This window comes from Mus musculus, chromosome 17, assembly GCF_000001635.26.
Source record: "Mus musculus strain C57BL/6J chromosome 17, GRCm38.p6 C57BL/6J".
Taxonomy (NCBI): Eukaryota; Metazoa; Chordata; class Mammalia; order Rodentia; family Muridae; genus Mus; species Mus musculus.
The window spans coordinates 86,773,393-86,787,200 of NC_000083.6; the positions used below are offsets into that span (position 1 = coordinate 86,773,393).

Below are 13,808 nucleotides of genomic sequence, written 5' to 3' on the forward strand. Positions count from 1 at the left end.
GGGTACCTTCTGCCATCCCAAGGGTACACGGTGTATTAATCTGTCACAGTCAAGTTCAGAGGTGGCCTCGGAAGCCTGCTGCTCACAGCCTTCTCTGCGTGCGCATTGGAGTTGGTTTTCCCCTGGGCTAACCTACAATGGAGACAGTACCAACAAACCCACCAATGCAGCTGAAACAAAACAAGACTTTATCCGGGCATTAGTCTAGGCCGCCTAGGAGAGAAGTGGTTTGTGGCTTAGATTTGTAAGGGACGTGGCATCTCCAGTTGTTCTAGGCCAGAACAGATCATCACAGCTGGAGTCTTTGTTCAGATCTCAGGCAACCCAGGGTACTTGAGAAGTTTAAGACAGATAGCATTACTAGAGAGGTTTGTTTGGTTGGCTTGCTTTTTACATTTTCATACTTTTTCTCCTTAACTCATACTCCAAACATTCCATTACATGGCGCTAGGTGTAGTGACGGATATTAAGATGGTGGCCAGTGAATACTTGCTAAGAAAAGTAGGCCAAAGGCATCTGTGTCCAAATATGCTGAACCGCTCAGCCCAAGAGCGGGAGGGATGATCAAGACAGAAGGACAGGTAACACCTGGGATTCACACAACACATTGGCTCTTAAAGTCACATTTTCAATGTCCTTAAAAAACAAAATGCACAGACACAGACACAATTAAAATAAGTCTTAAAAGAAAAAATTTAAAAATGCAAAAATTATAGTGGCTACTGCTACTGTTCTGTCCCCAGGATGTCTTCCACAAAGAGGGAATGGAAGCCAAAGCAGGGTTTTGTGTGCGTCCGGAGCCTCCTGACCAATAGCTGTGATTCTTCTGGCTTTAGAAATAACCCAATGCCATCTCTCCAGTGGCTTTGCCAACCCACATGATACCTATTTCTCATTACCCCCAATAACGAATATTTAGTCTGTGACTGTTGTGTATACAGGGTGATCTCGTCTCAATAACTATTTATAAGCAACTTAAAAGCAAGGGTGGGATTAGGAGGTATATATAGCTCGATGGTAAAGTGTTCTTTAGCATACCCAAGGCCCTGAGTTTGATCCTTAGCATAGGATCAGAGTGAAAGGGGCAAGGGCAAGCAAGATGTTTGTGGTGGTGGAGGTGGTGGTGGTGGTAGTGTGTGTTACTGTGTGTTACTGTGTGTGTGTGTTTCTCTCTCTCCATCATGTGTATAATATGGCATGTGTATAGTAAATATTACATGTAAATATTCACCATATTAAAAGCTATCTGTAAATGCAAATTTAATTTGTGAAGAGATAAAGCTTCCAGGTCCATTGAAGAGGAGAGGTGGCTCTAAATAGGCTGTTGCAGACAAAACAGACACCGTCAGGAGCACAGATGCTCTACTTTGGCTGTGACACACCCTGTGGCAGAGAAGACTGGGGTGAGAATGAAAAATGGACATCCTTGGGCAACTCCCAGATGCCATGGGTTTTCCACATCACATTTGATCTTATAGGTAAAATTGTCTTTAATGCTGGGGATCCAGTGCAAGGCCTCACATATAGTAAGCAAGGCTTCTTCCACTGACCACATCCATGACACTCGCTTTTTTTGTTTGTTTGTTTTGTTTTGTTTTTCAAGACAGGGTTTCTCTGTGTAGCCCTGGCTGTCCTGGAACACACTTTGTAGACCAGCCTGGCCTCGAACTCAGAAATCCGCCTGCCTCTGCCTCCTGAGTGCTGGGATTAAAGGTGTGCGCCACCACAACTGGCGACACTAGCTTTTAAAGTCATATTCTAAAAACTACTACATAAGTGGGTATCTGCGCACAGCTTGTAACAGACTTCACAAGAGGGGCAGAGTCCGTGATTCGGAGTTGTTTTGTTAAATGTCAAGAATACAGAAACATAGAACTGGTTAATATTTCTGCTTTCGATGCAAATGGGTTAGGTTAGAGCCAGGCTCATGGCCTTCCCCGGTCTTACTCTGCCTCATGTAGCTTGGCTACAGGCCTTGGGCATAGTGTTGGATTAAGCAGAGAGGGTCCCTAATAGGTATGTTCAGGAAATAGGTATGTTAAATAAAGGAAATGGGGTTTGGGGTGGGCTGAACTTTCCTGAAGGAGCAGGAAGATTTTCTCTAGTCAGATCTTTGTAAGAGCCTCCTTCTTACTTACAATTAACCCCCCCCCCACACACACACACCATGGAAGATGTCCTGACACCCTATGGACTCAGGGTTCACTGCTTAGGGCTCTCTGTTCTATATGCTTAAGTCAGGATCTTAGAGATAAGGGTTGTGGAAACCAATTCCTGAGTTACATCACAATACTAATATCCTTTGGAAGTTTTTAGGTCATTACCTTAGGAAGGGAAGCTATTTTGCTATTCATTGGAGATGGGAGGAGGAACATAAAGCAAAAATTTCTGCTGATGTGGGTGTTTGCTTGGGGCCAAGGTACTGGGAGGGGCACCAAGGGTGTGCTTCCTTTATGTTTGTAAAAGCCCTACTAGCCTCTGTTTAAGACGGTCCTGTAGGTAGGTGCAGGAGGGCATGAATCATTTTGTGCTGCCTTCCTCTTGGTTCAGCAGAGCCCAGCAAGTCAGATGGGTAGAGGTGACCTATCTGGCCTGGTCAGGCTTTCCATTGGTCAGCAGCAAAACTGTGCTCTGGGCACTGATGATGCCAGGCCCGTGCTGGGGCCCATGCTGGAGGATGAGGTCCACAAGCCAGTTCCTCTGTACCTCCAAGGCTTACAAAACCCCAGCCACTGGGCTGTGCAATCTCACTTCAAATGAGTGTTATGTCCACCCATGGCCGTCACACATGAGCATTTCAGTGGAAAGAGACTGAAATTCTATTGCCATGGACTTTCAGAACTCATGCTCGATGGAGATAGAACCCACCAGTGTATTAGGTTCTTGAAAGCTACCTCCTGCGCATCATTTAAATCCTAAAAAGATAATTTCCAATGAAGAGAAACTGATTATTTTTTGCTAGGGACAGGTTGGCTTAAGGTGGGTGCTATTCGAGATGTCTGAGACCTGAGGGATGACCAGGATGAGAAGGAAATGGTCCTACACTGGGCTAGGTCCTCCAGGCAACCCCCCTACAGAGAGCAGTCTCCTGCCCGGGGTGGATTTGGGACCTTCTGAAATCTTTGTGGTCCACCAGTAGGGAATCAACTTCTTACTACGGAGAGCAGCTGGAGACGTAAGCATAACGCCTTTCCATTGTCCCGGCGTGTATTCTCAAGTGGGTCCCGGCTTCCTGGAACGGCTTCCCTTGAGTGTGAGGGCTGAGATGAGTCTGCCGGGTGATGAATGGGTTCAGGAAGGAGTGGCTGCATCACCTGCCTGGGGGATGAGCACCCACGTGACTTCATGGTTGTGCAAGAATTGGGCAACGTTTGGCCAGGGTGGAGAGGTCTTGGCAAAGGCAGTTTCACTCCTAACAGATTCCTATCTCCTCCATGGGGGAAAAACAACTATCAGGAGATCCATCTGTACAGCATTGGAGGACGTTGATCGCTTCTTCAGCTGTCTGTGGCCTTTTATTTGCTAAGAACTCATGGATTGAAGACCTCAGAAGATTAAGGAAGATAGGCATCCCTTTCCTTCCTGTGGCAGCTCTGGAGAAGGGGAGGGTGGGTAAAAGGAAGACAAGGTGGGAGGCCATCAATGGCAGGACGGGGAGAAATGGTTTTAGAGCGTCTGCAGAGTAGTCGCAGAGCAGAGTGGTAGGCTTGCAGGTTCAAGTTGTGGATCTACCTCTTAGCTGAGGTATCTTGATAAAGTACTTTAAACCCTCTGTACCTATGTGTTTAAAGTACAAGATGGAAATCATTGTAGTATTGAATCAGAGGGTAGGGCTTAGTCATCATGAAGGTTGGTCCTAGTTCCAAGACACTAGACACAAGTGGAAGGGCTGAACTAAACTTGGGTTTTTGACTTACCACTCTTCAGGTCTCAATTTCTTCATCTGTACAGTAAAGAGACTAGAGCAGATTAATGCTAAGGTTTTGTGTATTCTAAATGATATGATTCCATGGTTGAATAACTATTAAGTGTCTGCTGTATGTTCCAGCACTGTACGGGGCATGCGTGAATAGGGATCTCTTTGTCCTTAAGATCTTGTCTTACTGGGGAATGTTCACTAATACACAGGAGAACATTTAATTCACAAATCAACTCACAAATTAAAAAACATTAGAAGCCAGACATGGTGACGCACGCCTTTAATCCCAGCACTTGGGAGGCAGAGGCAGGTGGATTTCTGAGTTTGAGGCCAGCGTGGTCTACAGAGTGAGTTCCAGGACAGCTAGGGCTACACAGAGAAACCCTGTCTGGAAAAACAAAAACAAAAACAAAGCAAAACAAAAAAAAAACAAAACAAAAAAATTAGAAATTGAAAACTTGGAGCATTTTGGCTGGATAGATGGTTCATCTGTCAAAGGCACTTGGCTGCTCTTTCGGAGGACAGGCATTTAATTCCCAGCACCCACATGGCTGGTCACAGTTGCCTGTAACTCCAATTTCAAGGAATCTGGTGCCCTTTTATGGCCTCCATGAGCACCAGTTAGGCATGTGATGCATATATATGCAGACAAAAGATCTATACAGAAGTCAAAAGTAAATAAATTAAAAACCCAAATGCCGAGTAATGGATCTGAAGAACATTGGAATAAGAAATTTCACTGTGGACCAGAGTAGGGAGACTTGACAGCAGCTATGCACCTTGTCACATCCCAGGAACACTAGCATTAATACTGAAGCTGGAGAAAACAGCCTCCTATTTGAGGCTTAGACCAAATTTTATAAGAAGAGTATAGACTGAAAGTATGATGTGGTCCAAACTGGTTTCTCATATATTCTTGGATGTTCATCCTATCAGAACAACGTATCTGGCACACGTGAGAATTCACTTTCCAAAGGCTGGGAAGATCTAGGGCTCTGCATTGTTAGCTTCAGCAGCACGTAGTGTTCTCAGCCCTGCCTCTAGAGGGTAGCGCACAGGCAATACCCATCACACAATACCCATCTTACCTATAGCTTGGAGAAGAGCTTTGAGTGGCCTTATGCTTCCTGAGCCAGATTCTTCTAAGATAAATTCTTCCAGTGCCTAAACTTTGACGACATTGTGGGAGGGGAATATCGATACACACCCCTGAAGTCTCTGCATCTACATTTGGAGGAAACTTAGCAACCCCTTCAAAGGTGTTTCATAATAACCAAACCATAGTTCCTCATGCAAATTGGCTGATCCAGGCAACAAGGGAATATTCCTAATGGCCAAAGTAGTGGAGTTCAGGTCATCTCAGTGATAGAGCTGGGAAGAGGCTTACGCAGGTCTTGAAAAGTAAGAAGAGGCCATTTTGGGAGATAAGATGGGTAAGGCCTCAGCTACCTACCAGTTTCCAGGCCACCTCTCCCAATGCACACATGCGCGCGCACACACACACACACACACACACACACACACACACGCACTCTTTCTCACACACTCTTTTACACATACATTCTTTCACACACACACTCTTACACACACATTCTTTCACATACACACACACTCTTTCTCACACTCTCTTTTACACACACATTCTTTCACACACACACTCTTTCTCACACACTCTTTTACACACATTCTTTCACACACACACTCTCTTTCTCAAACACACTCTTTTACACACATATTCTTTCACACACACACTCTTTTACACACACATTCTTTCACACACACACTTTCTCACACACACTCTTTTGCACACACATTCTTTCACACACACACTCTCTTTTACACACACATTCTTTCACACACACACACAGACACACACACAGACACACAGACACACACACACACACACACACACACACACACCACATTGCAGGTAGTCAGTGCATTTGGATGTGGTTCTTTATTTCCAGACAGGAAGTGAGATGTAAATGACAGATGAGGTGCATGAACTCTCTGGCCTCACCCAGACACTGATAATTTCCCATCATCTCTTGAGCAGTCAGTGATGGCCTGGCTCGATAGGGCGGTTCATGACACCCTAGCTTCAGATCAGCAGATTGCAGCTTGTTGCTGAGACTCCTTCCTGTTACAGACCACAGAAATCCTGGTGACATGCGGCCCATTTTACCTTGTGTAAAGGCACAAGGACATGTCACGCTTGCCATGAGAACACCCGTTCACACAGGCACCAAAGCAGTAGGCAGGCCAGATGGAGTCACAGGGTTCAGAGAAGGACTGTGACATAATGCTGAAGCCCCGTGTTGGGGACAGATGTCTCTCTGCCTTCCAGGAGGCGGCAGTAAGCGCTTCTTTTCCAAACCCTCCTCTCATCCCGGTCCCCTCCCCTTTTCGTTCATAAAAAAGTTATTTTCTTCCAAATAAGCAATTCCAAAATATATGAAATAAACGTTAGTTCTAATGAGCCTCTGGGAAAGTGCTCACCTTTGAACTCGGCCAAGGATTATGGGGAAAAGAAAAAGTCGTAGGAACTTGATAGAGCGTTAGAGCTTCCTGGGTTTTTAAGCTGGGTTATGTATTGCATTTCTTTGCCTTAATAAGGACGGTTCCAGAACTCTGCCCTGGATAATTGGGCCATGTCTGATAGTAGAGACCCAGGATTGGTTACTGGATTAGGGATTATTATCTGGGTGCTAGGCAACAATTGGGTAGGAGGCCCTGTTTCTAGAATGTTCTTTCTTTCCAAGGACTCAGAACCTTTTTTTTTTTTTGATGGTCCCTGTGGGGAGTCTGAGACCTAGGAAGAAACAAGAGGATGTTTATAGGAGGCCGACTGCTAAAGGGGAGTAACACTCAGGAACTGTCCTGCTGAGACAAGCTTACCCCCCCCACTTCCCCGAGACATTGCTGCTTCAAATAACAGAAATCATTTTCTGAAAGACAGGCTTTCAGTCTGGGTCGCCTCTGGCTGCTTGTATGGACTCTTCACATCTGAATTTCCCCACCCTCCTCCCCCAGATAAGAAGTTTACTTCCAGCCATTGGCACAAATCATCCCTAGGGTGACTTGAACCTGACTAAGGACAGCTCTCGAAAATCCTGATAAGGTCTCCAAACTTCTATGCCCTGTAGCAGTAACTAACCATTCCCCTTTCTTTAAACTCGTCCATCTTGCTTTCATTGTAGTGTTTTTCCTCATGCCTAAGTCAAATGAGCTCTGTGTCTCATCCCTACCACTCTCGAGGGCTGAGCATCACCAGTGGGCTCCTCCTAGGGACCAGAGATCTAGAAACACAGAGGACCTTAGCTGAGCTGGAGGTACCACTTCACGGCATGAGCTGTTTTTCCTCAATTTTCCTTCCTAGGCCTGCACAGATTTCTTTACTGGATGGATAGGCCCCCATGCATACCCAGCCTACCTCCAGCCCAGCACCTGCTCAGTACACTTAGCCTGTAAATACAGTCATCCCACAAAGGACATTTTCTCTGGTGGCTTTAAGGTTTGACGGAGAGTTCTCTAGACTTGGCAGCTTAGCTGTGACCTCAGGAATCTCGGTGCTGGCAAGGCTAGGTCTTTGCACTAACGTGGCTCAGTGCCCATGGAGATAATCTCCTCTTGTAATGGGTGCACAATCATTTTATTGTTGAAGCAATAGGAACGCAAAAACAGAAGGAATCCCACAACAGAGCTTGCCCGTGGCTCAGTGAGCCTCTCTGCTCCTGGCTGAGGGCACCTTGGGACACCTCAAGTTCAATCCCAACCGCCACCCTGAAGGTCAGCTGATTCATAAGGTGTGGGCTTATGGAGGAGCCTACACCCACAGCCTGAGCCTCCCCAGGCCTGGCACTGCCCTGTGTTCTGGCTAACACCTCCTGTTTATTGTTTGAAACTCAAAAGACAAAACCCTCCAGCAACCTCCTCCCTTTCTACTCTGAGATAGGTACCCCCTTTTGTCCCTATTACCACTGACTTCTGCAGTAGCAGCATTTGGCTCCAACACTTGAGTGCTCGGTAGGCATCAGACACAGTTCTGAGCACGTTACAAGCGTTTCTTCCTTCCAAGTGCTCCATGGAACAGAGACCTGTAATGAAAACTAAAGTAGGTTGTCCTAGATCAGAGCATGCAAGTGCCCAGGCCCTCAGGCCCAGGCTGCCTGCTTGTCTGGCTCCCACACTGGCTTCCTCACAGAGGCAGTGTTCCCACCTAGTAGGTCTGCACTTGTAGTAAGTACCTATTCAGTAAGTGAAGGCTTATGGCTCACAAATACCTGATGGGATTTAAATTCCAAAGAGCTGTGCAGCTTACAAAGTTACATAAATGCACAGGACCACTGACTTTTTATTTTAGCAAAGTAAGGGTGATGCTTATCTGTTGTTGTTGATTTTTTTTTAACTCTGTGGAGAGAGATGGAGAGAGAGTACACCACAGTGCACGCATGGGAGCCAGAAGATAAGCCAAGGGAGCCAGTTTTCTCCTTCCATCCTCTGGGTCCCTGGGATCAAACGCCTCACGGCTTCAGATTGGCAGCAGGTGCCTTCACCTGCCCAGGGATGCTCTATGACTCCAGTTGCTTTGGAACGGTTTTTTTCTAGGTAGCATAGTCAGAGCTGTGAGATTTGGCAGACTGCCACAGGGGAAAGGACAGTGTGTTTGTCAGAATACTGGCGGCCTTTAGAAGCGATTTCCATGAAGCTGAAGTTGCAACTGACATTTTAAAAATAATTAAGGAAAGAGAGCAACCGAAGTCTGTCCCGGGCGGTTCCAAAGAGGTTGTGTGTCTGCTCTCCAGCCATCAGCAGGGCTGGGATATCCGAGACTAAGTGACAACTCAGGCAAGCCTCCAGGGTCACACAACACAGCCCCTCCACTCAGGTCTCCCCATGCTGGTAGAATGTAGCATGCAAGCCTCTGGGGCTGTAGGGTCTGAGTGGGCCTTTGGCAGCCTTTCTCTGTGGCTCTCCACACAGTAGAACGAGAGATCCGGCCTGAAGGCTACACAGCTGTGTCTGAGGCAGAGCTGAGTTGCTAATATCTCTTCCTGATGGCCAAGGCAGGGATTTTTACAGGCCTAGAAATCTAGCCCTGCTTCGGTAGCTCTGGGAGGAGGTCCTGGGTGCTCCAACTGCTTGGCCAGGGGACAGATGGAGCATTGAGCCTTTCACCAGGATCTCATGGAAAGCCAGTGTCCTGTCACCTGTCACCTGTCACCTGTCACCTGTCACCATTAATAGGCACAAAGAGTGTTGCACAGAAAAAAAGTACCAACTTGTTTTCTTTTCAACTGCTGGGCTGGGTAATGATGTAAAAACGACATTATCCCTAATAAACGTGATTTGCAGAGATCGTTGACAACCCCAGTAGCAGAGACTTGCATTAGCAGGTAAACAGATAAGAGAAACAGCCGGCTTCACCAGCTCCTGGCGTGGCACGTGTGTCTAGGTCTGGTATGAACTGAAGGTTGGGGGTGGAGTGTGGAGTTTTAAAGGCGAATCGGGTGATGGAGAGAGTTTGTCTTAAGGTTGGCCATCCCATAAATCTACTTCTCGATTTTTAGGTTGTGGTTTCAGTTGTATACATGTTTGTTTTGGTGGTATTTTTTTTTCTTAAGGGATGGGGGCGTGCTTATGGGGTGTGTGGCTTGTCCTAGTTTCTCACCTCCATATTACCTCACCAAAGGAGGTGGGAGCCCTGGTCAGGCCCTAGCACCGTCCCTGCCAAGTGACTAAAGAGGGCAGCCACATCTGTGGCATACAGTCTATGGGCCTGCAGCGAGTGGTAGATTGCTCGATTATGTCAAGGAGTTGGGATCAAGACAGGAACTTCCGCAGGTGGGGAGAGAGTGGCTTCTGTCTGGACCTGTTCCCCTAGTGAGGGCTGACTGGCAGCTGGCTCCCTAAAACACCTGAATGTAGGTAGCAGGCACAGGTACCCATGTCTGTGTGAGAATAGCTTCAGGATATGTGGGTAAGTTAGTTGAACCCTTGGGTGTTAAATAACCTGGATACAGTCACCGTTATTTCTCTTTACCATTTTTTTTTCTTTGCCAGAAAGCACTAAAGCATTAGGACTCTGGCTTCCTGCTCCTGAGGCTGGAGGAGTGTGGCTTGTCTAACCTTCTCAGCAGCTGGCCACGTCACATCTGAAAGAGCTACCTGATGCTGTTGTTGCCTCTGTGCGTGTGTGTGTGCGTGTGTGTGTGTGTGTGTGTGTGTAATTCATAAGCTTGCCTTCCACCTGTCCCTCAGAGGAGACCCCCCCAAGATAAGGAATAACTGAAAGGCCAGAACCTCACAGCTGAGGATCAATCAAGTCTCAGTGCTCAGGCCTGGGCCGGGGAGGAGGCATCCACATGGACTGCGGAGAGTGGCTGAGGGAGCCTCTGCAGGGTGGCAGGTTATGCTGGACCTTAAAGCTTGGAAGGTCAGAAGGAAGAAGACCCTCTACTAAGGCACAACTACTAGGACCTCGCTGGATGGCCGGCAGGATGTGGCATGTGGATCTACATGTATGGGGGGGGGGCGCAAAGGGACACAGCTGGAAGACAGGGGCAAACATCTGGAAATAAATGAAATACCCATGCAGTCTGCCAAGGGGTATAGCCTGGTTAAGGAATTGTTTTCATCCTGTGGGTAACGTGTGACCTGTGCTTCAGCAAGAAGACCTTGACAAGGTCTCTGAGGACCCAGCCGGAATACGGCCCACAGCAGCCCAGCCGACACGGCTGTACTTGGAGCTTTTAACAAAGACATTCATTTCTCTTGCCTATGGTGTCAAAAGAGAGATTCTCATATGTACTGTCCAGTGTGGCCAAAGCTTGGCCAACAGAATGGGCCGAATCTAACTGGCTGCTGTGCTGCCTCCGATCACTTGTGGGGCAGTGTGCACACTTAGTCACCCCACTCTGCCTTGCCACCTTTCTCCTGCGCTTTGCTGTCTCCTGATCACTGGCCCCTGTCCTTCCCTCAGAGGTATTTGTGTCCTGGCTTCCTGGCTTCCTTCCCTCCACCCACTCTCCCTTCCAATTACCTCTCCAAGTCTTTCTGACTTTCTCCTCTCACACTCTGGTGTTGACTGGGGAGTAAACCAGTCCTCCAGAACAGAACTTCTCTGCAGGCTCCCTGAGGTCAGGGGAGCCATCTCCACTTGTCACTCTTGCTGGAAGACCACACATGGAAGAAGGGAATCATGTCTGTGCAATGAGTGCAGCGAGTAAGCCCCTGCTGGGGAAGACAGCCTGATGTCCTAGGTTGCTCAGGGTTACCATCTGAGAGGAAGCCTTTGGCATTTCCCGTGGCTTCGGATGACTTCTTTGCAAAGGAATGGAGTAAAGCTTCCTAAATATGCACAGATACTCAATTCTCACAGGGACGAAGAAGGGACAAATTTGGGAGAAAACAAGAGCCTGCCCTGTGGCCGTGAATCAGACCCAGAAAGCCAGACATGTGACCATGTAAACGGGGCACATATCGGTGTTCTTGCAGTAGAACCAGCAAGATTCTCTCAGTTGGTTCCTTTTCTAAAAACAGGGTCTCATGCTGCCCAGGCTAGACTTGGATTTGCTATATAACGGCGGGTGGCCTTGGGCTCCTGGTCATCCTTCTGGGTGCAGAGATTACTGTCCTGCGTCCCCATGCATGGCTGCTGCAGGACACTCATCTCGGGCTTGAACATTAGGCGAGCACTCTACCAAGGCGAGCTAACTCCTCCCAGAGATCCTGCAGGGTTTCCCCCTTGTCTGTACGTGTTCCCAAACCCGTGCCACAGCTCTGACCCTGAATTGGATTAGAAGAGCACATCCTGAGGTTCTTCATCTTAACTTGTGACCAAGCGCCAGTCCTGACGAAAAGACCAAAACACTTTCTGTTCTTCTTAAAATTAAAGTGTCTGAAGTAGAGAGAGGCTCAGCCCTTATAATTATGAGAAGTTTCCCTCGCCCAACACCCATCTGCTTAGGATGGCTCCCCACACCTTTCCTCCTTGTCCTCTTCCTCCTCTTCCTTTTCTACATCCTAATGTGTAACCCTTGTAGGGGACTTTCTGCCCCCTTCTTCCTGCGTATACCCAGTGCTGGCCGCAGAGGCAGCCCAGCTCTGTTTTCTCATGATGCAGTGATTATTTTTGGCACTGCGCATATTTTCTCTAATGTTATTATTGCCTCCTCCACCCTTCTGGGTGCCTTCTGAGGAGCACTCAGTTTTTGGCAATTCCACACAAAATCAGAGGGTTAATTTTAGTTCAGTGGTGAAGACGAGGCAAGGAGAGAGGGGGATGCCTTCTCCTTTCGCCCCACTGCAGCATCCTATGCCCACCCCAAAAGGGATGCGTTTCCCCATGCCTACTCATAAAAGAGCTTGCTTGCTTCCCTGGCTCTGTGTTAGCCATTCATCCACTGCTGGGCCTGGGGTTGAGGGTACCGCTCTCCAGAGGTGACGTCCTTCGGGGGCTGCACCTCAGGGCTGGCATCTTAATGACTTGACTTGGCGGGCTTAGAACAGCCTCATTCAGACCGAGTTCACTCCCTGCGCAGTTGGCCCACTCAGCTTCTGTCCATAGAGTTCTCTTGTTCAAGCTGCAGGAGGAAATGGAGATTTCCAAGTGGGAAGCAGCCTTCCCAATGCCTTAACTCTTCCCTGCAGGGAAGAGGAGCTACAGAGAGAGAGCAAAAGAAAACCCAAGAGGCACAGCTGCAGTTCCCTGGGAGAGGGGGACAGGGGCGGGGTGGGGAGCAGTGTGGCTGGGGGCTGAGGCTGGAGCCAGCACAGCTGGGATCACTTTCCTTCCTGGGGAGGTGGGAAGGAAGAAAGTGGAGGGCGCATTTGAATTGCCCTACATCAATTAGCAGATATTTTTCAGTTTGTCCAGAGCTGAGGCCCTGAGAAGAACATGCAAAAGTAGAGAATGCAGTGTCTCTGCTGCCACAGTCCTTAAAGCAGTAGGAACATCACACAGGAAAGCCGGTAAGATGGGGACATTCTCTAATAATGAATGGCGTTAGTAATGTGGGCAGAAGTGCCAGAGGGAGCCGGGACCAGGCATGGCAAGAAATATACAAGTGAAGCTGATTCTTCCTGACAGAGGAAGTGGTCTGATCCGTTACGTAGTAAGTACCCTTGACCAAACATGGCGTTGGGTAGTGGACACACTGCACACTGTCTTTGGCTTCAAGATCTTAAAGGTCCTGGAATTCTTTCTGTTGAAAGTGTGAGGTCATAGACCAGCAGCATCAGCATCAGCATCTAGGATGGTGCTAGAAATGTAGACCCTCATGCCCCGGCCCAGCCCCGAACTTAAAAGTACAGTGGATCAAGTTCCCTAATGCTCTGTGCACTCGGAACAGTGTAGGTGATGTCATAGACTAGATGATAGCCCAGTGTTTATTCAGAGGGATGGATCACATGCTTGTGTGCACGTGGGAGCAAACACACACACACACTTTTACCTATGAGTGTCACTGTATTAAGAACTGTTCCCGGGTAGAAACTTCTTGGTCTAATCACGTGCTGGGTTAGAATTCTTAGGGAAGATTCAAACAGTGAGCAGCATTGAGGAATTTACGCCCCAGAAGTCACTGAGGTGGTTTTTAATGCCTTCCTCTGGTACTGCTTGTGCCTCAGAGGAAGGACTCTGAGGGAACCAAGGGTGGGGGCCTTCCCAGAAGAACATGTCTGCATGGGGTGAAATGAAAGGGAGAACAGCATGAGGCTGACTCTGCAGCGTGGAATCTCTGGAGCAATGTGAAGAGGTCAGAACAGGCAGGGCCTTCCCGGGGAAAATGGACACCTCTGGAGGTGAACAGAGGAGCTGTGGAACAGAGATAGACTAAGATGGTCAAGAGGAACATTCTGGAAGGCCGTGGGGAGTGTCAGTGCCTAG

At 48.0% G+C, this 13,808-nt stretch overlaps 1 protein-coding gene across 2 annotated transcripts in view; it reads left to right on the forward strand.

The window, feature by feature from the left end:
- Epas1 (endothelial PAS domain protein 1) overlaps window positions 1–13,808 on the forward strand; it is a 79,547-nt gene that overhangs the window by 19,529 nt on the left and 46,210 nt on the right. The window contains exon 1 of one of the 2 annotated variants that reach the window (XM_030249471.1): window positions 12,792–12,892. The exons of the other annotated variant lie outside the window; for it this stretch is intronic. The gene's annotated coding sequence lies outside the window, so the exon portion shown is untranslated. Of the gene's footprint in view, window positions 1–12,791; window positions 12,893–13,808 lie in introns of those variants that run through there. 2 annotated transcript variants of the gene reach the window in all.